The 23,482-nt window shown below is 39.9% G+C and overlaps 1 long non-coding RNA gene across 2 annotated transcripts in view; it reads left to right on the forward strand.

Moving 5' to 3' along the window:
* The window catches only part of LOC132598230 (uncharacterized), a 245,256-nt gene that overhangs the window by 174,042 nt on the left and 47,732 nt on the right, over nt 1–23,482 (forward strand). For both annotated transcript variants that reach the window (XR_009566211.1, XR_009566212.1), the window contains 2 exons: nt 71–119; nt 743–828. This is a non-coding gene — a long non-coding RNA (uncharacterized lncRNA). The remainder of the gene's footprint in view (nt 1–70; nt 120–742; nt 829–23,482) is intronic.

Below are 23,482 nucleotides of genomic sequence, written 5' to 3' on the forward strand. Positions count from 1 at the left end.
ATCCTTATATAGTAGTTATTAAGCATCGGCCGTCTCTCTAACTTATTTAATCTTCTACCCTATGCATCAGATACTGCTGTTACCCCGTCCTACAGATGAGCAAACAGAAGCATGAGGAGGTAAGTACAGTGACTGGCTCAAGGCTGTCTACCCGGTTAGTGGGTGAGTGGTAGCCCTAGAAGCCAAACCGAGGCCAGCTGGCCGCAGAGCCTGCCCTAGGCCACTGCCTCTCTCCATGGTGACAGGCACACGCGGTGTCTTCGCCTCTGTAGCACCAACCACAGGTGCAGGTTTACCTTTGCTTTGTGGAATGTTTATATCCCTGAAGGGACTGTAGGCTCAGTGAGTGTGAAAACATGTTTGTCTTTGCTCTCCTGGTAGCCTCAGCAGTTCTGGGCACCCAGGAGGAGTTGAATAAGTGCTTGGATGAGCAAATACAAATGAATGGTGGCTATGGGCCTGGATTGCTAGGTGCTTCCAAATGTCAGCCAGACATGCTTTACATGATCTAGTTCTCAGGACAAACTGCTGAGGCAACTCTATCTTCACTTTTCAGTGGAGGAAACGTAGGTCTAAAGGGGCCAAGGGACCTGCCCAAGGCCAGGTCTGAGGCAGGGTGTGAGTCCACGTGGTCTGACGTCAGAGCTCCGCTCTCTGCCCGTCACCGTGTTGCCTCTTCTTGCCCTTTCAACCCTCCTTTCTTTCCCTTCTCCTAACATTTTTCATCCTTCTCTTCTTCTAGGTCCCTGAGCAAGGTCTTCTGTTCCTCAGGGTATAGGAGGTGTCAGTACCAGTCGAAAACCAGGCTGAAGACCTGTCATGAGTAAGGTAGGCTATGGCTGTTTAATGCCACAATTACTTCACTTAAATACTCAGTTTGAGCACTTAATAATTGCAAGCATTTTCAGTATATTCAGTAAATTTAAACTTCTTTTTTTTTTCTTTGGCATTTGCATTTGCTCACAATGTTATCCGACGGCAGGGCTTGTACATTTTCTATCTGCAGTTTTAGGAGCCCTGCACCTTCATGAGTTAATCTTTATGCCAGATGTGGGAGTGGAGGGAGGATGCTTTGCTATGCTGGGAACACACAGAAGATAGCCCTGTTGTCAAGAAGCTCACATTCTTGTGGGGAGAGATTGACGTACAAACGAAATGCTACAGAGCAGTGTATCAGATGGGTGTGGGAGGAGGCTGGCGGGCTGTGGGAAACCTTCACAGAGGCATCTGCTCCACAGACGTGTGTGCGGGGCTCTGGGCTTCCTGCTCGGGCTGAAGTTCAATCCTTGTGGAAATTACAATCTAGAGGGAAAGAAGGTCATTAAGTAATTACAGATCATAATGTATATTCTGAAGGAAAAGAGCCGGATGTGATGAGAGAGAATCACAGGGCCGTGATTCTGTCTGGGGAGGAGGAAAGGGCTTTTGGGGGGCGTGGCCCTGGAGCTGAACAGGGAAGCCTGAGCAGGTGGCCCCCTGACGACAGGCGTCCAGTAGTCTTGAAGCAGAGGCTGGCGCTCACGTGAGGCCGAAGAGGGCTTGGGGTCGCAGGAAGTGCAGACTGGCCAGTGTGGCTGGAGCACAGCGAGCAAGGGGACAATGTGAGGGGGTCAATCAAGCAGGGCCTTGCAGGCCATGGTCGGGAGATGGATTTCACTCACATGAAAGGATGCTCAACATCACTAATCATTAGAGAAATGCAAGTCAAAACCACAATGAGGTATCACCTCACAGCAGTCAGAATGGGCATCATCAAAAAAATCTACAAACAATGAATGCTGGAGAGGGTGTGGAGAAAAGGGAACCCTCTTGCACTGTTGGTGGGAATGTAAATTGATACAGCCACTATGGAGAACAGTATGGAGGTTCCTCAAAAAACTACAAATAGAACTACCATACGACCCAGCAATCCCACTACTGGGCATATACCCTGAGAAAACCATAATTCAAAAAGAGTCATGTACCACAGTGTTCATTGCAGCTCTATTTACAATAGCCAGGACATGGAAGCAACCTAAGTGTCCATCGACAGATGAATGGGTAAAGATGTGACACATATATACAATGGAATATTAGCCATAAGAAGAAACGAAATTGAGTTATTTGTAGCGAGGTGGATGGACCTAGAGTCTCTCATACAGAGTGAAGTAAGTCAGAAAGAGAAAGACAAATACCATATGCTAACACATACATATGGAATCTAAAAAAAAGAGAAAGGTTCTGAAGAACCTAGGGGCAGAACAGGAATAAAGACACAGATGTAGAAAATGGACTTGAGGACATGGGGAGGGGGAAGGGTAAGCTGGGACAAAGTGAGAGAGTGGCATGGACTTATATACACTACCAAATGTAAAATAGCTAGCTAGTGGGAAGCAGCTGCATAGCACAGGGAGGTCAGCTTGGTGCTTTGTGACCACCTAGAGGGGTGGGATAGGGAGGGTGGGAGGGAGGCTCAAGAGGGAGGGGATTTGGGGATGTATGTATATGTATAGCTGATTCACTTTGTTGTACAGCAGAAACTAGCACAACATTGTAAAGCAATTATACTCCAATAAAGATGTTAAAAAAAGTGTGATGGGAGGGGAGCCACTGAAGGTTTTAAGGAAGTGAGTGCCATGATGCAATTAATTAAAACCAGGCTGGCTGCATTTTGGAGAATGGATTAGAGAGGGGCAAATAGGAAAGTGGAGAGAACAGTTTGTGGGGGGGAGGGGTTGCACTCTGTTAGTAGTTGTGTAGGACGTGAAGGCTGGAGTGTGGCTTCTCCAGGGGATTTGAACAAGCGCATGTGGTTGGACTGGAAGGGAACAGAATGTCCAAAATCAGGAGGCAGGAGGAAGCAGCGTATGGCAGGGAAGTGACTCTGCAAGAAGCAGAGGGAGGGTGGCGGGGAGGGGTGCTGGGCAGACAGCTGGAGAGGAAGCAGGGGACACGCTGATGCCCCCCACTCTGCCAGGATGATAGAATTTCTCTGAGGGGGGTGGAGCTACTAAGCGTTTATAGCAGATCCTTAGCAGATCAGCTTTGCTTTGCAGAAGGAGCTCTCCTGGGATGCTCTAAGGAGGATCAGGGAGAGGAGAGATTGGAGTTTGGTTGTTATTGAAATAGCTCAGGGACAGGAGAGGTGGTGTTTCCCTAACAGTTGTCAACAGTGATAACCACCATTTATCAAGTGCCTATGACATGCTAGCCACTGTACCAAGCACTTGACGTCCGTCATTTCTAATCTTGGCCACTGGATCCCCCAGCATACCTCCTCTAAGGGGGCTTGGAACTGCACAGAGCACAGGGGAGGAGGGTGCTTTCAGCAGCCACCTCCACCTTGCAGCCGTGGAGCCTCCCAGCACTCTGCAGGGTAGCATTCTGTTACTATAAGGAAATCACTGTTCTTTAAAGAAGCAGCTTTTCTAAAGGCAGTAGAGCTGAACGCACTGCAAAAGTGGGATTTGAACCCTAATCTCTGATTCCAAAGACCGTGTTCTTTCCATTATATCAAATAGTTCCTCATATCTCTAGCAAAACCTGCGGTGGGGCAATGTAGTTGTTTACATGAATGTTTTTCTTCCCCTACTAGAATGTGAGCTTATAGAGAACAAGGACTGTGTATTACTCATTGCTACAGCCCCAGTGACAAGCACAGTGACTGGCTCAGAGTAGGTATACGTTTGTTGACTAGAAGGACCTATATAGATGTGGTGAATATACACAATGGAATATTACTGAGCCATAAACAAGAATGAAACATTGCCATTTGCAGCACCATGGATGTACCTAGAGAATATTGTACTTAGTGAAGTAAGTGAGATGGAGGAAGATAAATACCATATGATATCACTTATTTGTGGAATCTAAAAAATAATACAAATGAACCTATAGACAAAACAGAAACAGACTCACAGACATAGAAAACAAACTTATGGTTACCAAAGGGGAAAGGGGATAAATTAGGAGTGGGGGATTAACAGATACAAACTACTATACATAAAAGCAACAAGGATTTGCTGTATAGCGCAGGGAACTATATTCAATATCTTGTAGTAGCCTATTATGTAAAAAATCTGAAAAAAAATAACTGAATCATTTTTCTATACACCTGAAACTAATACAATATTGTAAATCAACTATACTTCAATTTAAAAAAAACCCTAGAGACTAGGATGGCAGTTCTCCTGTTAAGAACCTGCAGTCCTCTTTCATTCTATTGCCCACTTGAGTGCTCTGTCTTTTCCTGTGAAAAACAGCACAAGGGGAGAGCTGCTGGCCCATGTTTCCATCTTTGTAATAGAGTTGTCAGTCCTGATGGCTGCAGGGAATACAACCAGAGGGGAAAGCGCCATGCTCTGTGCCGAGCTTCCTCCAAACCTGCTCACACTTATGCCAACTTCCCCGAGCCCACGTGCCCTTAGTTTGAGGTCCTTCACGGTGAAAGCATCTGCAAGCATGTGCAAGCATCTGGAACGTCAGACCGTAGGTTTATTGCAAGGCTGTGGATTACAGGTACCTCAAGAGATCTGAGAATTATGCTCACGCATTATTGCAGAGATGCGGGGCCGCTGGAAGAAGAGATGGTGGTTGTACAGCCAATTAAAATGCACACTGCATAACACCAACGTCGCCGCCCCCCGTGCTAGCTGACAGTAGGTTTTAATTATGCAGTAATAAAAAAACCCGGGGAAACAGCAGTAAATTACAGTCTATTTCTGTGAATGATCTTAGTCCAATAGCTAAAATCTACAAATTATATAAAGCAAATATTTCAAATTAAATCACAGAGTGTTTGTAGAGATCTGGTTGTGCATAAGGCATCAGCATGTTTTAAACTGCCGCCTCGATGTTTACGGTTAGAGAGCATGACCATCGAGTGGGGGACAGGGTGGGGGACCCCAGGCCAGGGCTGAAATGAAATTGCCACATGTGGGAGGGGCTGGGGGTGAGAAACCCCAAGTCCTGGGACAATAAAAAGGAATTTCAGTGGCAGGGCCGGTGGAGGGTCTTCCTTGGCTCTTAACAGCTTCTGGGGTCAGGCAAGGGTGGGAGCTCTGCACTGCTGGCCGGGCGGGGAGAAGAGGGCATCAGCCGAGCCTGAGGCAGGGGACCGCAGTTTGTGGGCTCGCTCGGAGCATAACCTGTTGGTGTTGGGGGCTCCAGGCTGCAAGGAAGACATGGCTGTCTCAAGCATCCTATTTCCCGGTTCCAATCCCCTCTTTAAAGAGCTATGGTGGTAATTCCAGATTTTATGGAGCCTGAAGCTTATAGAATTTGGGGAGTCCTCGTAAAGAAAACAGTACAAAAAAATCTCCTTTTTGAAGATTTTATAAAAATATATGACTATGTGAACACTTTGCCAGGACTTGAGTTTAATTAACTTCACATAAATCCACCTTTATCTACGACCCTTGGGGTCTACACCCTTGCAAGATGTAGAGTGACTTGGAGATGTTTATGAACCTCACACAGCCAACAAAGCCCATGGCAGACAGGGAAAGCAGCATCTCTGGCCTGTCACTCACTAAGTTGTACACATTGGGTCAGGATTTATATAAACCAACAGCCGTTTGATGAGTGTTTCCTTTGTGCCAGGCACTGTTAGCAAGGGCAGTGCTTTGTTGCTTTATGCTCTAGCATAGCCTGGCATAATAGCTCTCATTTCATCCCTTCCCAAAATAATGTTAACCTTAATCAGCCACTTTGGGTTTTTTAAATTTTATTTTAATTTTTTACTGGAGCATAGTTGATCAACAATGTTGTGTTAGTTTCAGGTGTACAGCAAAGTGATTTAGTTATACATGTATCTGTTTTTTTTCAAATTCTTTTCCTATTTAGGTTATTACAGGATATTGAGCAGAGTTCCCTGTGGTGTACAGTAGATCCTTGTTTAACCAGCCACTTTGAATGACAGAAAGTGGGATAGAAGGAACACTTTCTTAAGGGCCTATGTATGAATTTGCTGTTGCAGACTTTGCATTAGCTGTGGGTTGCTTGCATCTTTTCCTAATGAGGTCTTGGGATCCTGTGACAGTGCCCAGGGTGGCACTAGAAGGGTCCTGGCTTTTTGGGATATCCTGGCACATGGGTCTCCCTCTCCCCCAACCAGTATCAGTGGCTAGAAACACCCATGATTACATAGATCCTACACCCTAACCAGGACAGTTCACAGGAATCATCTGAGGCCTTTGATAAAAATGCTGATTTCTAGAGCCTTCCTGACTTCCTATCCCAGACTTCCTGAAAGAGAAACTCCAGTGATGGAGATTGTGAATTTGTACTTTTAACAAGTACTTTAGGTGTTTCTTAAAATCAAGCAAGTTTGGGTATCACCGAATCAAAGAACATGTGAAACACATTCTAAGGTAATAAGGGGTGTGAGTTTTCACTGGGTGAACTAATTGAATAGATAGGAAAAGACAGAGCACCATAATATTCCTGATGATGAGTGGCAGAAAGAAAGAAACAGAAAAAAATGTAATCGTGCATTTATTGCTTACCAGGAACTACACTAAACATCTCATGAATATTTCATTTAATGCTCCCCACAAATCTTTGAGGTAGAACCCTTTTTACTTCCCTTTTACGGTGGGAACACAGGTTAAGAGATGTTAAGTACCTTGCCCAAGTCATGTAGCTTAGTAGAAGATGAACTCCAGATTTGAACCCCGGCAGCAGGATGCTGGAGCTCATGTTCTTTCTGCTGTTTTACACAGATGAAATGTTGTCTAATCCTGGAGAAGCTCCAGTGCTCAATATTGGGGTTAGGAGAAGAGCCCAGAATACTTTGCCAACTGCCATGGAACCCCCTTAAAAACACTGCTGGCCCAACATCCAGGGTCCCGGGGCTGCTGTGGTGGTGGAAAGCAGTGACGTGGAGGTTGTGAGCGTGTGGCTGTGCCTCGTGTGTGAGACACTGTGGGCCCCCTGAGCAGTCAGCTGCACTGAGGCCCTTGGCCACATAGGAGGGGATGTGCCCCTGGGTGAGGGAGGCACCTGGGGGCAGTGACAGGGATGGTGGTGTGGGCCGAGCCACTTGGTGGGGAGGGTGGTTGACAGAGTGGTAACGGTGTCTAAGACCCCTTGTTCACTGTGTGACCGTGTTCATTTTGTATTGGTGCTGTCACAGATTACTTTGAACTTGGCAGTTTAGAATAACACCCACTTATTATCTCACAGTCCTGTGGGTCAGAAGTTTAAGTAAAACGTGGCCCAGAAGCATCCTCTACTCAGGGCCTCACAAGACTGAAATCAAGAAGCCGGCTAGTTTGGGCTCTTATCTGGAAGTTCTGGGGGAGATCCCACTTCCAAACTCATTCAGGTTGTTGGCTGAATTCCGTTTCATGCTATTATAGGACTGAAGTTCTTATTTACTTAACATGTGGATCCCTTCATCTTCAAATAAAAAATGGCGTATCAAGCCTTTCTCATCCTTTGAATCTTTGACTTCTTCATCTGCTACCAGCCAGAGAAAGACTTCTGCCTTCAAAGTCTCATTTAATTAGCTTAGGCTCACTGAATACTCCAGGATAATCTGCCTAGTTTAACTGATTGGTCAACTGATTAGTCACCTTAATTACATCTGCCATGTCATTATGTAACAATGCAGATAACATAGTCAATATTCAGTGAGCAAAGGTCATGGGGCCAAAATTCTGCCTACCAACAGTGACCTTGGGCAAGACCTCTTAGATTTAGTGGCGTGAAAAATGCCAGTTTCATAGATATATGATATTTACAGAAACCAAGGTTTTTTATTTTGCTCTAACAGAAGGAGTTATACATTACTCTGAAATTCAGTGTTCCATTCAAAGGCAGCATATATTTTCCAAATGATGACTTGAAAGCTAAGAATGAGCTAAAATCATTTCTTTTGAAAATGTGCTAAAATAATACCAGAAACAGCATGCATCATTTATCCTCCACCCACACGCCCACCTCTACATTCACCATGTTGATCTGAAAGTTTTCAAAAATCCTTTTCATTAAATTCTGGAGTGTAAAGCTAATAGACCATTAGGCCAGTCATAATGCCAGACTACACGTTAGTGTGTTTTTTTCCCCCCCCAGAAAAATCATACCTCCAAACAGTGCCATTTAAAAAGAGTATTTGAACCAGTGTCTAATTTGCAGAAAATGAATACCTTGAGAAATAATATGGATACCTTATAACTTTTCAGTCAAACACTGTCAAACAGAAGTTCTCACATGCTGCAGTTTTTTCATAGTAATTCACTCAAAAGTGTTTCTCTTCCACTGTGCCCTTTGCAAGAGTTCATTGAGAGTCATACTCTTCTGTAAGTTATTGGAAATGGATGTGGTCTTTTATTCTGTGTACTCTCCAGAGAACATTTTGGCATTGAACAATGACAAGAAGGGTGGAAAAAATGAGAAACTAAATGTAGTTCCAGTTTCTAAGATTTAAATGGACCATATTTTAAGGTTGGCAGCCTTCATATACATGCTGTTTCTTGGTGATACACAGAGAACAAACAAGAACCGTAATTTTTCTGAGTACAGAACAATGGGTAAAAAATCTATTTTTAATTAGCTTGGACGGATGTGAATGATGAGAGCAATGCAGACTCTGTATTTTATTTGCATTGTTTTTCCAGTTGCACAGGGATAAGTGACCTTGAATTCAGTATAATGGATGAGCCCTTTAATCAACTTTTATATGGACGATAGACTGATTTGAAAATTTTGCTAACAAGATAATCCATAGGGTGCTGCCCAGGACGCATGTACCTGACAGTTTTGTGCAGGCCAGTATGGGGCAAGTAGATAAAGGTAACAGACATATGTTCTGGTGTCACTTCTGCAGCATGATCCCACTTACACTGAGTATTTTATTTTTATGAGAATTGAAGTTATTCATGATCCTATGTGTTCATTTTAGAAAAATTAGAAAATATAGGTAAGGCAAAAAAGAAGAAAAAATAATTCCACATCACAGATGGCCTCGTTTCCTCATGGTGTGTATATATATATATATATATGTATGTATGTATATATATAAATCCCTATCTGTCTATCTATCTACCATCTATCTATCTAAAATAGATCTATAGAAGATCTATCTGTTTCTAGATTTTAAAAAATACATATGTAGATAAATTAAGCTATGTACTATGTCATATATATACTTTCTGCCTTCAGGTAGTAGCTGGTGTCTCTTGTGGCAATGTTTACTATGATTGCTGATTATAATCACAATTCCGGAAACAGTGTTTCCGGGTTTTCAGCTGTGATCATTTGAGTCCTGTGCTTCAGCGATCCTTGAGCTCATCCAGCATTTCAGCATTTTCCAAAAGGCTGAAAGTGCAGTGAATGAGTCAGAGGCTAAAAGGGAGCTAAACTCTAATTGCCAGTTCAGGATAGTATTTTTGGATTTCCCCATTCAGAACTCTAAGGATCTGGGGGTTTCCCTGGTGGCGCAGTGGTTAAGAATCCGCCTGCCAATGCAGGGGACACGGGTTCAAAGCCCTGGTCTGGGAAGATCCCACATGCCGCAGAGCAACTAAGCCCGTGCGCCACAACTACTGAGCCTGCAGTCTAGAGCCTGCGAGCCACAACTACTGAGCCTGTGTGCCACAACTTCTGAGCCCACACGCTGCAACTACTGAAGCCTGTGTGCCTAGAGCCCGTGCTCCACAATGAGAGAAGCTACTGCAATGAGAAGCCCACTCACCACAACGAAAAGTAGCCCCCACTCACCACAACTAGAGAAAAGCCCACATGCAGCAACAAAGACCCAACGCAGCCAAAAATAAATTAATTAATTAAAAAAAAAAGAACTCTAAGGATCTGTCTCCTGCTACAAGTTGATTCTGTAGGGCTTTCAAAAGTCACTTCACTAATCCCCCAAATCCTCAGAGGCTGATAAGCATCACTGACGGAAAAACAATCTGATATTTGCTAAGTCACTTAACCAAAAGATTAGCCAGGGCTAGAGTTGTCACCCCTTCATTCCAAGTCTACGGCATCTCCTGTTACTTCACTCCACTTCTCTGCCTCAGGAAAGGGAACATTGTACCAATATTTGCATGCTTTATGCAACCAAGGAAACGTACTCTGAGGTAAATAAAACTTCAATGATCATATCCTAGCATTTCCCCTGGAAAACATTTACCTTCCTTAAACAGTGCCCGGACATATTTTAAAAGCAAATCTTAAAAAATTCTGTACAACTTGAACATAAAAATAGCGTCAGCAAACCTCTTTAAATATTTTTAAAGAGAGTGAATATATGAACATAAACAAAAAGTTTTATAAACAAAAAGTTTGTTTCATAAACAAAAAGTAATTCCCCACAAGAAATACAGCAGTACTTAAACTGTTAAAGGAGAGGAGTGTTGCCCATTGAAGGGGTTGCTGTGAGAGGATTTGTTCTTATTTTTATGAGGCTGTTGTTTTCCCAGCAATTTTGAAATTCATCCTAGCTTCAGGATCAGTTTATAAAGTACACTAGGAAAATACTCCCATTACCTGATAGTCTCACTACCTGGGGTTTGAGCAAACCCAGTATATTACCCACCTTGAACACATGTTTCAGTTGCCTCCATATAATGTTTACATCTTAAAGACAAAATGAAATAAGAATAACTCTTCCATGATGGTGATTTGCTACCCAAGAGGCTGTTCAAAGCAATGTGTACCAGGCCCTGAAGACAATTCTGAAAGAGGAGTTCCAGAAACGTTCTGAGCAAAGTCAACATTGCCTGTGAGAACAGTGAAGATACATTCTAAGCTGCCTACTTTGAGGGAGATGAAAAATCATTTGGATGTTGAGTTCTGGCATGTTGCTCAAAAGAGGAGTTTCTATTACCTTGTATGTTGATCCAGCATATAAGCTTTCTGTATTACTTATAATAGAAGTCATTCTTTTCACCTGCCAAATCAACAGGGAGAATTTCTTTGCCACTAGAAAATATATACGAGGAGCTACACTTTTGGAAAGATCGTAAGGGCTGAATAATTGAACAACAGTGTTGTATTGGAACAATATAATTTCTGCTGTGTTTAGTTACAAGAATCTGCTTTTTCTTTGTAAACATTAAAAGTTTGTAAATGAGGTACATGTAGGAGCCAAAAATCAATCTGTCTTTAATCCTTCCAGTCACTGTTAACAGATCTGCAGTCTCATAAAAGAAGGGAGAGACACAAAGATGTATAGAAATGCAGTGGGGAGGCAACTGAGCAGAGTGAGGGGATAGAGAGGTAACTGACTATGTCTTTACATCTGTTCCTTTTCTACTTTGGCTAGGACAAAGCATGGACCAAGGGCTGATGTTAGAAGTCTTTGCATAGACACTTATTCTTATTAAAAAACGGTTAGGTAGAAGGATATGTGTGTTTGGGGGCAATCCTTGTGTGATTCAGTAGTTATTTACAACATAAGGAAGCTTGAGAGTCCCTGTGAAACTTGCAGTTTCTACACTGATTAGTGAAGGCAGGAGGTAAAGAATGTTTAAAGAACACAAAAAAAAGACATGAATTTTTTTTTAAAGAAAAGGTCTTTCACATATAAACCTAATATTTGGTCTTACTACAATATGTAGTGACTATTTATTTGGAGATGACCCACATTATTCATATTTTTTGTTAAAAATGACCTCACTAAAATATTGATAGCTGTGGGGCTAAAGATGAATAAATATTTAAATAACTGATGAAACCACTGAAAATTTTACTGAAATACAGTCTTTCACTACCATCCTGAGGAGCAATAGACAAGGATTTGTGGAGTGATTTGTTTATTTCATACTGATCTTTTTCTTATATATCTTAGATCACCACCCAACTTACATTTGTCCTTGGATAGAATACAACTTTCAGAATGAGGTATTATATGTGTATATGCAAATATAACCTATAGTATATGTACTAGTGCTCTTTCTCACTTATTGAATATTAACAAAGGCTTTTCTCCCCCAAGGGGGACTATGTTGAGCTGCAGATACTCTAAATATATTACTGTGCATGAAACACTACCTAATATTGACCAACAGGCATCATGCTTTAGAAAAATATTAAAAACAACAGAACTTCCTTTTGCATATGAGGTTAGATCCTCATTTTTCTTTTTTTTTTTTTTACATCTTTATTGGAGTATAATTGCTTTACAATGGTGTGTTAGTTTCTGCTTTATAACAAAGTGAATCAGTTATACATATACATATGTTCCCATATCTCTTCCCTCTTACGTCTCCCTCTCTCCCACCCTCCCTATCCCACCCCTCCAGGTGGTCACAAAGCACCGAGCTGATCTCCCTGTGCGATGCGGCTGCTTCCCACTAGCTATCTACTTTACGTTTGGTAGTGTATATATGTCCATTTTTATTTCTGATGGTGTTTGTAATAAAACAGAGAAAACAGTCATTTAATTGGCCCTCTGTAAAGCACATCACCTGTGTTCTAGGTCTTGAAGTGCTCTTAATTATGCAGGCAACCTGGAGGAAAGGAAATGGAAATATCCAATAATTGTGAATAAGACCTAATGAAGGCATTACTGTGGGAGCCAAGGCAGATATATTTGGGATAAAAAGAGCAGCCACTCCCTTTGTGTGACATTAGTGTCTTAAAGGAATGAAGAAACTCAGGGTCTGAAGAGTACATAGAATTTCAGATTCAAATAATTCAAAGAACACTATTTGGCTTTGCTTTTCTCCAAGCATGTCTTTACTTTGTTTGAGTAAATGCTGGGAATGACTGAGTGGGATATTTCAAATCAAGACTGGTTTTGAGAACTAAGGGTCAGGACAAGAGAATTAGATAAGGATCTTGACTCCTATATATAACAAGGCACCCCAGTGGAACTTCTAACAACAAGTGGATCAAACTGATGTAGTTGGCACCCTTAATGCTACAAACACAGATACATGCTGGATAAAAGCAACAACAACAACATAATAATAATAAGAGCTGAGCTTTAGAAGTGAAATAACTAAGTGCAAAAATAGAGAGGGAACTCAAAGCCAGAGTAACACAACAGGATATATGGACTTAGGCTGCACAGAGTTTGAGGGGAGCTCTTACATAAAGCATGGAGGATTCAACAGCTACCCCATCCACAGAACAGAGATGTGACAACAAAGGAAACAGCAAGGAAGTTTTCTGGATGCCTGAAGCTATAAGTGAGGTAAAAAAAAAAAAGTCAGTTACAAGAAATCAAATCCCTGAATTTAAGTTATTTTACTATTATAGTATTAGAACCACAAGCTGAGAAATTATTAATAAAACTGGTTCAGATACTTTTGAAGTCCTCAGAGAAGCAAATGTTAAACCACTATATGTGGATACTTCCATTAAACACAGCCCTGAAAACATCTTAGAAAATATTACCCTCACTGAGAATGAGCTTGTAATTAAAATTATAAATTATGTGAGAAAATTACACTCATGACAGAAAATTAGCTGGTGCAAGATATAGGGAGAATTAGTACTCCAAGTAGGGAAAATAGAACAATCTGAAAGATTCTATACAATACCTGTAATTAAAGGGCTTTTGAGCTTAATGAAGGAATAGAAACCATAATACATATGAACTGGTGGTATAGAAAAAGAACATGTAGATTTGAAAAATTCAAGTAGAACTTCTAAAAATAAAAAAGTTATTAAAATTATAAATATACATGGCTTCAACAACATATAAAGTACCAAAAGGAGATAACTAACCCAGTGGAGAGGGATCTGAGGGTGCTGACCCAAAAGGTAAAAAAGTAGACAGTCAGTAAGTATTGGCTAAGAAACATGGAGGAGATAATGAAAAGGCCTGACAGAAAGATGGGGCAGAGGCGATAATTTAAGATACAATGCTGATTTTGTTATAGAATTGAAGAAATATGTTAATATCTATATGGAAGAAACACACAGGTTCTAAAGAATATGAAATATATTTACATACAGATATCCTGTGGTGAAAACTGCAGAACCATTTAAAACATAGACACATCTGTAAAAGCAGCCAGAGAGAAAAACTAATTACCTGCTGACAGTTATCAACAGTAGACTGCAGAGGAAAATGGAATAATCGTTGGAAAGTTTTGAGGGAAAGTAACTGTTAACTTAGAATTCTATACCAAGTTAAACTATAATACAAGAGTTAAGATAAAATATGGACATTTTCAGGTGAACGAGAATAGGGCGTTTATGACTTAAAGACCCTTGGTCTAAGAAATAGAGAAGAATGTAAATACTTCAGGAGAGAAGAAATTGAACTCGGAAGGAAGGACTTAGAAGCAAAAAGCCGTGGTTATTGCTAAGACATTGCTAAACGTGTTGATAAGTCTGAATAAGCACTGATTATACAAATAAAATTGATTTGAGTGACAGTTAAAGTGGAAGCAACATTTCCACAGTAATATGGAACATGAAGGTTTGCTGCAAAACAAGAGTGGAGTCTATATTGTTTAGGAGGATAACATAAACATTAATTTCAGTCTTCGTTAAGTTATGTTTGCATGTTCAAAAGGTAAAGGTAGGGCTTCCCTGGTGGCGCAGTGGTTGAGGGTCCACCTCAACCGATGCAGGGGACACGGGTTCGTGCCCTGGTCCGGGAAGATCCCACATGCCACAGAGCGGCTGGGCCCGTGGGCCATGGCCGCTGAGCCTGTGCATCTGGAGCCTGTGCTCCGCAATGGGAGAGGCCACGGCAGTGAGAGGCCCGCGTACCACAAAAAAAAAAAAAAAAAAGTAAAAGTAATAAGTAAAAAAAAAAAGTCAAAAGAAATCAAGTCAGCAAGCCAGTAGTGGGAAACAAGGGAATTGATAGGACAATTCCTATCAATTGACAGCAAGCAGACAATGATAGGAAAGAAAGAAGAAAAAAATTGAAAACAAAATGAAAAGATTAAATGGTTATATGGATGAATTTTACCAGACTTTCAAACCACACCTACTTATTTTATAATCACATTAGGCATATTAAGGATGTATTCTAATCACATGAGATGGGTGATAAATGAAGGAGGAAACTTGGAGAAAAACAAAAATTAAGTGTGTAAAACTAGTGATAATTTGCTGTAAAATGAAAACTGTGATTAATTCAACTCTTTGCCCTTGATTCAAATTGTGGATAAGGGAAAATCAGATGAAAGAAATAAATTCAAGACATGAATAATCATGATAATTGTAAATAGATTAAATTTGTTGAAAGAAAAAAATCTCAGATTGAAAGGAAACATTTTTTCTCTTTATGAGACATAGCTAAAATCTGAAAGAAAGTAAAGAGATGGAAAAAGCACATATCAGACAAATAGTAACTGAAAGAAACTTGGTATAACAACATTAACATAAAACTAAATAGATTTGAAGTCATAGGACAATATTAGGAGTAAAAAAGATAATTATAGATAAAACAGTCAGTTTACCAGTAGGCTATCCCCAAAAAGTGGCATAGCAAATGCACTATATTGTAATGTAGTTTCAAAATAGAGAAACTAAAAATGTACGGAAGTGCAAGTATAAACTGATAAAATCCACAGAGTGGGAGATTTAATAGACTTCTTTTAAACTAGGTAAGTAGAAAAACATACGGAAGAGTTGATCAACACATTTAACAAACTTGATTTAATATATAGACAGATATAAATATATAGAGATATAGATATATCCCTGCCCCTTAAAAATATAGACAATACATATTCTTTCCAATACAGACCTAATATTTATAAATACTAACTACATACTAGGTCAGAAGTGAAGTCTATCATACAGATCATGTTCTCTGACCATAATTATCATTTTTAATAATAAAAAGATATTAAAATAGTAACTAAAATCCCTCAAAAGCAACAACCCCATTTATATGGAAACTGTAAACAATGTACCTAAACCTACAATGGTGATCCTATGCAAGGGCTTTTCTCCTTTTGTGTAATGGATAAGTTCAAGGATTCTAAGGAAGCATAAAACATAATAAAATCCATGTATGAGTAAACAAATTTCTGTGTTTTTGGCCCTCAGAGTAATCCCAAGGTAGGTGTTTCTGTTTCCACTTTTACAGATGAAGAAAATGAGGGTCAGTAACTTCCACAGAGTCATACAACTTATAAGTTGTGGAAACATCCGTTTTCTTTAACACTGGAATAGAGAGATAGACATATAAAAGGAAATTGCCTTTAAAGAGAAGAGATGGAATGACTAATCTACACAAGAAATCCAAGAGAAGGAGGTGTGGTTGACTTAGTCATTCATCGGCAGTTACTCTGGGAGTCAACATGCAGAGGAGGCCATGTGTGAGCTCTTTAAGGGGGTGAAGCTGGATAATCAGGCCTTCCCAGAAGAGAGAATAGTGGTATCTCTTGTTTCTAAAAGCATTTTGTAAACTATGAGACATGTAACAAATACTAGATATTATCATCAATGTTATATGTTGCCCAGAAGTCCTTGTGCTTCTTGGAAGATTTTTGGAAAAAATTCATATTATTTTAGTGATAAATTTTCAGGTAACATAATTTATAAGTTTGTTTGTATGTCTGTGAGTCTATTTCTGTTTTGTAGCACATCAAACTTTAAAGTAACATATCAGTACCATGGTTTTTTACTATTTTTGAAAACTATAGTTTACTCCACCTAGAGCTGCAATAGAGATAAATGGGTATCCTTATCTCTTCCTCTGAAAGCAAATGGATTTTCTTCTAGCTTACTTTTTCACTGAGTGTAGATCTTTTAAATGTCCTAACTTAATGCCCTTCTTTCAGTGGGTCAAAGGTTTAAGCTCCTGTTCTCCCACACAGCCATTAGTCCCCCAAATTCTAGTTTTGTGGTATTAACATTTAATCCCAGGGCATCTCTGGCTTCAGAGTTTGCCTACCATTCTGGTTTCAGCATGTTATTATTTTTCATGAGCTTTGGGGATTTCTGTTTCTTTCTTGTTAGCCCAGCAATGCATTTAAACTTATGTTTGCATTGTTTTATCCAACATCTGGATTTTCTGTAGCAGGTGGGCTTTTCAGAACTTCTAGTCTGGCAAGTATATATCCTTAAAGCATTCTCTATACTGCAGTTAGAGTGAAAATTCCAAATGTGAGTCTGACCATATCTCAATTTACTGTTCAAAACTCATCAGTGACCTCAACAACTGTAGAGATAAAGCCCACATTCTTGAAATGGTCCACCAGGACCTGCATGATCTGGAAACATCTCCATCCTCACCACATACCGTACTCTCTTCACTTCAGCCTGAGAACTCCCTTACTTCTGTGAAGGTGATTTGATTTTCACATACACTTCTTTCTTCCTGGATCACTTTCCTTGAATGCTTTTATCTAGTTAACTCTCTTGCTGGAATCTAAGCTCCATGAGGGGAAGGATCATCTTTGTAGGCTCCTTGCTGAATGCCCCATGTTCTGATACTTCAGCCATTCCACAATATTTGTTGAATGATAGGAATCATTCAATAAGTGGATGCCCAATGAGTAAGTTCCTTGTCTTCATCTTTATGCTTACTATTCCTCCTGTGTTCCTTGTCTTTTGAATAGGACCATGGATTGTCTTTCAGGCTAGAAACTAGAGTCATCCTAGTCTCCTCTTTCTTTTTCATTACCGCCGCTAATCAATAATCTTCCTAAATATGTAAGAAAATTATTCTCTCTTTTTAGTCTTTCTACCACTGCCCTGCCTGAGTTCATTATTTCTTACTTGGGTTATCACATATATTTCCTAACTGATTAACTTGCTCTAACTTGGCTCCTGCAAACAAATCTATATTTCTTCCCTTCTTAAAATTCTTAAATGTCTCCCCATTAATGCCTTAGTTTGACATACACATTTTTTGTGTGTGTGCTCCTTCTTCATCTCCCACCCCTCTCTATTCCACATGCATCATAAGCTTGAGCTAAGTTAAACTTTCATAGAGCACCTATTATGTGCCAAGCTCTGTACTAGGCCCTGTAACATACATCACCTCAGTTAGTCCTCAGAAACCACTTTGAGTTTGTGTTTTCCTAGTAAGGGAACAGAGATGTAGAGGGGGATAAGTGGCTTGGCCTCTAGATCATGTTGCTAATCTGTGGTAGAGCCAGGACTGAATGCCAGGTATTCTGAACCCCAGAGCCCATGTTCTTCCCATTAGTGTGTTGCCAGGAAAAAAGTTGGAGAACCTCTTGGAGAAGAATGAAATCTACCACTGAGTCACCAAGGCAAATGGCAAGATGATGTCATGGTGATATAAAAATCAGATGCCAATTAAGGGATGCATTTTTAAAGGGTCTTAAAGGAAGCTTTTTGTCATTTTCTGTTTTGTTTTTTCTGGTCTCTCCCTACCTCTTCCTCTCCCATTCCATGGAAACAAAATCAAATAATAGTCCTTAGAAACAAACTTAGACCTACTCCAGCCCTGGACAGAGAGCAGGCTTTATGTGAATCATTTTGATATGTCTTCTGATAGGGTTTGGAGTGAACTTTTCCTTGACTTTCAGTCTTAAGGTCCACTTATTACTGTTTGATCCTCACAGTTTTCCTCCTGTCGGTAATATAGAATGAGCTCCTGGGATCTACATGTGCCCCAGTTTCCTTCCTTGGGTATTGCCAGATCGTAAAGTAAATATTGATTCTTAGAGCTAGGATCCTGATACTCTGAGCTAATCCATTTACCTACTTCTCCTTGTTTTACCTCTAAATAACGTTTGAATTCTTTGTTTCTTCTCCAGCTTCCCAGTAGACTTTGACCATCTCAGATCTATCCTGCACACTATTTCTAGAGTAATCTGTTTAAAGTACAAGTAGAACTGTGTCATTCCTTTGCTTAAAACCTTTCAATGGCTCCTGGTCAGCACAGGGTAAAAGTCAAATAGCTCAGCATAGCCGATACCTGCCCCTGCCCGTTTCCTCTCACAGTCCAACAACACTGAATGATTATGGTTTCTTAAAATGATGACTTTTAAATTTTTAACTATTTTTTATTGAAATATAGTTGATTTACAGTGTTGTGTTAGTTTTTGGTGTACAGTAAAGTGATTCAGATATATATATATATATTTTTTTTTTCATATTATTTTCCATTATGGTTTATTACAGGATGTTGAATACAGTTCCCTGTGCTACACAGTAGGACCTTGTTGTTTATCCATTCTGTATATAATAGTTTGCATCTTCTAATCCCAACCCAGCCCTCCCCCGCCCCCCTTGGCAGCCACAGGTCTGTTCTCTATGTCTGTGAGTATGTTTTGTAAATAAGTTCATTGTGTCATATTTTAGATTCCACATATAAGTCATATCATATGGTATTTGTCTTTCTCTTTCCAATTTATTTCACTTAGTATGATAATCTCTAGTTCCATTCATGTTGCTGCAAATGGCATTATTTCATTCTTTTTTATGGCTGAGTAATATTCCATTGTATATATGTACCACATCTTCTGTATCCATTCGTCTGTCAATGGACTTTAGATTGCTTCCATGTCTTGACTATTGTAAATAGTGCTGCTATGAACATAGGGGTGCATGTATCTTTTTGAATTATAGTTTTATCTGGATATATGCCCAGAAGTGGGATTGCTGGACCATACTGCAACCCTATTTTTAGTTTTTGGAGGAACTTCCATACTGTTTTCCATAGTGGCTGCACCAATTTACATTCCCGTCAACAGTGTAGGAGGGTTCCCTTTTCTCCACACCCTCCAGCATTTGTTATTTGTAGACTTTTTAATGATGGCCATTCTGACTGGTGTGAGGTGGTGCCTCGTAGTTCTGATTTGCACTAAGGAACCACTTTTTATACTTCTTCAGAGAGATGATGTGATTGGGTTATTTTGTTAGCCCTGTGCCTCCCTATTGATAGTTTTCTCTGAAAATATTTCAAAGATGAATGGGTTTCTAATTCCCTGGTCTCCAGTCTGATCCAGTGTAGCTAAGGAAGCAAGCTGTGACATAACAAAGTATGGTACAGAAACCACCAAAGCAGGGTCAAGTGGGGACTTGTAGTCTCTTTTATTAGATGGTGGGTAAGTTCATGGAAAGTAACTAAAGTTCCATAGACTCATCCTTCAGCCACTCTTGCAAAGGCATTCTAGAGAGTTCAGTGCTGGTACCTCATTAAAGACTGCATTTAGCTTGGATTCATTCTCCCACACCTCAACTCCTGCTCATCCAGTAGGAAAAGAAATATTATAAACACCCAGCCCTCAAATTGTAGCTTGGAGAGGGAGAGAAAAGCAGGTTCTAGATGCAATGGGATGGGTATCAAAGAGATTTCTACACTGAATTATTGGACGCTTAGGTTGAGCCCAAGAGATGGCAGGACAACAATACCAATATAAAATAGCCAAAAGAAACCAACCAACCAGCCAGAACATAACATGTAAAACACAGCTGAAGAGAGTCTGAAATTAAGCATAACACAAGGAAAAGAAGAATATGCTATACGTGTGCTTCATGCTCTGGAAAAACCTAATAAGGATATAGATTTGATAAAACAAGAGCCCCAAGGTGTTATGTTAAATCAATAGAATTAGAGGGAAGGAGTGATTGTAGTGCCAACACAATTCCATTACAGATAACCAATAAACTTCAAACAGCAATGACAGAATAGACAAAGGTTCAAGTCAAATCACTAGCATGAAGGAGAAGCTTGAGTTAGTTTCCGTGAATATGAAAATGAAGAAAATAAATTAAAAAAACAATTAGAGAGGAGGGGCCCTCTATGGTGGACAAAGGATTCCTAACAGGAGTTATGCCCCTAAAAGAGAGAAACTAACACATGGAAGAGAAAAAGTGTTTTGAGCAATAATTCAAAAAGACTCTCCTAAAATAAAAAAAGAACCAAATGACCATGTTGAAAAGACTATACCTGGTGTGGGGGGGCAAATATTGCTATCTAGATCTAGATATAGTCTACTTAAGTTATGTGTTATGTCAAAATTGTCAAAGATTAAAAAACATAAGTTAAAAAAAAGAAGTAGTCTTGGAGAGAAGAAGTAATGCACCTCTAAGAGGTCAATGCTTGGAATAACTTCAGACTTCTTCCGGAATATGATGGTAGGAGACAACAGAGCAGCGTCTACAGAGTTCTGAATGTGTGGCCAAGTTTTCATTCATTTAGAAAGGTAGCAGGTAAACATTCTTAAAGATGAAAAAATTTATGGACTACGATACCTGTGATTCCTTTGAAAAAGCACTCCTTGACAAAAACCAAACCAAACCAAACAAACAAAAAAACCCCAGCCACTCAAAGGGTGAATCAAAACATCAGACTCAGAAATGGAGAAGCTATGGTAAAGACACACGCAGGATCGTTGAATCCAAAGAAATATTGACTTAAGATTAAATAACTAGGGGATTATCGTTGTGCAATAGAATGGAAATGTTACATATTTTAGTGCAGAAAAAAGTAAAATACCAAGATAAATGTGGATGTAGGGAAAAGAGAAGGAAGGAGGGAAGAAGGGAGCAATTTTTAACATTTCATCCTCCATGGCAGGGAGTCATTTGATATGATCTAAAGCTGAAACATGAGGTTAAGGATAAGGAAAATACAATGGGTTCCAATCTCTTAATGTACTTCATAATCTTTTTTTTCCCCCTAAAGGAATATAATATTTGGGGGTAAATAGTCATTTGTCTGAAGTTCAGCAATTTCCTTTAGTTTTATTTCAGATCATTATACTTCTGTTAAATTCATGTAAAATTGTAAGTAATACTTCCAGTTAAAATATTATTTATATTCTAGTCCTGTCATAAAATTATTTCTGTCCAACTCTGTTTGCCTGCCTGAGAGGCAGTATGTTTAGAGCAGAGTTTTTCAACCTTATTGTGTCTGTGAATCACCTGGCGTTCTTACTGGAATGCAGACTTGGGGAGGGACGTGAAATTCTGCATATTTAGTAAGTTCCCAAATGATGCTTCTGCTGCTGCCACTTGGACCTTACTTTGAGCAGCAAGAGTGTATAGGCTGTGAGCACTGACTCTGGCCCCAGATGGCTTGCACTGAATTGCTGGGGTCATCACTTACTAGTTGTTTGACTTTGAGCAGGTCAAGTTCTGTGCCTGGATTTCCCAATCTATAAAACTGGGGTATTACAGATTAGTATTCTCAGCAATAGTCTGTAAAACGAGAATAATAACAGTGCCCCCATGTAAAATGCTTAGGACAATGCCTGTCAGGAAATGTTAAGTATGATGAAAATTGGCTATTGTTTCAGACCGTATTAACCCTGGACCAGAAACCTAACTTCTCCCAGCTTCATTTTCCCCATTTGTAAAAATAACTACCTCATAGAGCTGTGTGACAACTAGAAATAACTAAGTTAAGGTGCTCTGCATGGTGACTGGCATAATATAGATAATCAGTAAAGGATAATTACCAATGTTTATAGTTAATTATATAAGTTATAGTGTAATAATACTTACTAATAATTTCTTCCAATAACCCATATAATCTTAGATCTACCAGTTTATTTATTGATTCACTCATATTTTGTTTATTCGTTCTATAACTAATTTTGGAGTTTTTCCTCTGTTTTAGGAGGCCCTAGTTCAATAACTAGGATTATGTCAATATATAAAACAGTCCTAGTGGACCTTTCCGTCTAGCGGGAGAGAAGAAACAAAGACGTCATATGCAAAGTCATAGTAAGTATAGTGAAGAAAAACTAAAGCAAAATCAGGGATGGAAACTGGTGCTCGGGGTGGGGAGAAAGATTATTAGACAGGGGGTGGTCAGGGGAGGCCTCCTGGCGCAAGGGACAACTGAGTGGACACCCAGATGAGGTAAGGGAGCAGACCCTGAGAAGTTCCAGGGAAAATATTTCCATCCGAGGTTCTCATGAGGTAGGAGGTCAGTGTGTTTACTTCTGAGAGAATGTGATACAATGCCAGGAGTTGGAGGAAGGGCCAGATCATTATGTTCCAAACCCAAAGTCACAGTTCATTAGTGGGTTGCAAGCAGCATTGGAAATAAATGAAAAAAAAAAAGAACAGATCAGAATTGAAAGTATCAGAATGCATAGTATATAGTAAGGGTGAGTATTTGTCTGTGGAATTAAATACATGTAGATGCATGTGTGTATGTGCTAAGTTATGATTTAAAAATGAATTTCTTACTATAAGTACCAGTGCAAAAAGTTTCAAATATACTGGCCTAAACTATGTTGACCTTTGTGGCCTGTGATAATGAGTGTGGGTTTTATTCAGAAAGACAAGAAGCCACTGAAGGAGTCTGAGCAAGCAGGGGAGAGTCACACTGGAAATGTGTTTGCAAGCTCTTTGACTGCTGTGGAAAGCTGACTGAGGGGAGCAAGAGTGAGAGAAAACAATGATAACTTCGTGCCAAATCACTTCTTACCTACAGCACTATGGTAGGCAGATGATGTCTCTCCCCAGCCCCAAAGGTGTCCAAGTCCTATACCTTGGAACCTGAGACTGTGTTGTATTACATGGCAAAAGGGACTTTTCAGATGTGATTGAAGATGAGATGCAGAGAGTATTCTGGCTTATGTGGGTGGACCCAGTCTAATCACAAGAGTCCTTAAATATGGAAAAGAAGCAGAAGCAAAAG

This window comes from Globicephala melas, chromosome 12, assembly GCF_963455315.2.
Source record: "Globicephala melas chromosome 12, mGloMel1.2, whole genome shotgun sequence".
In the NCBI taxonomy this organism is placed as follows: domain Eukaryota; kingdom Metazoa; phylum Chordata; class Mammalia; order Artiodactyla; family Delphinidae; genus Globicephala; species Globicephala melas.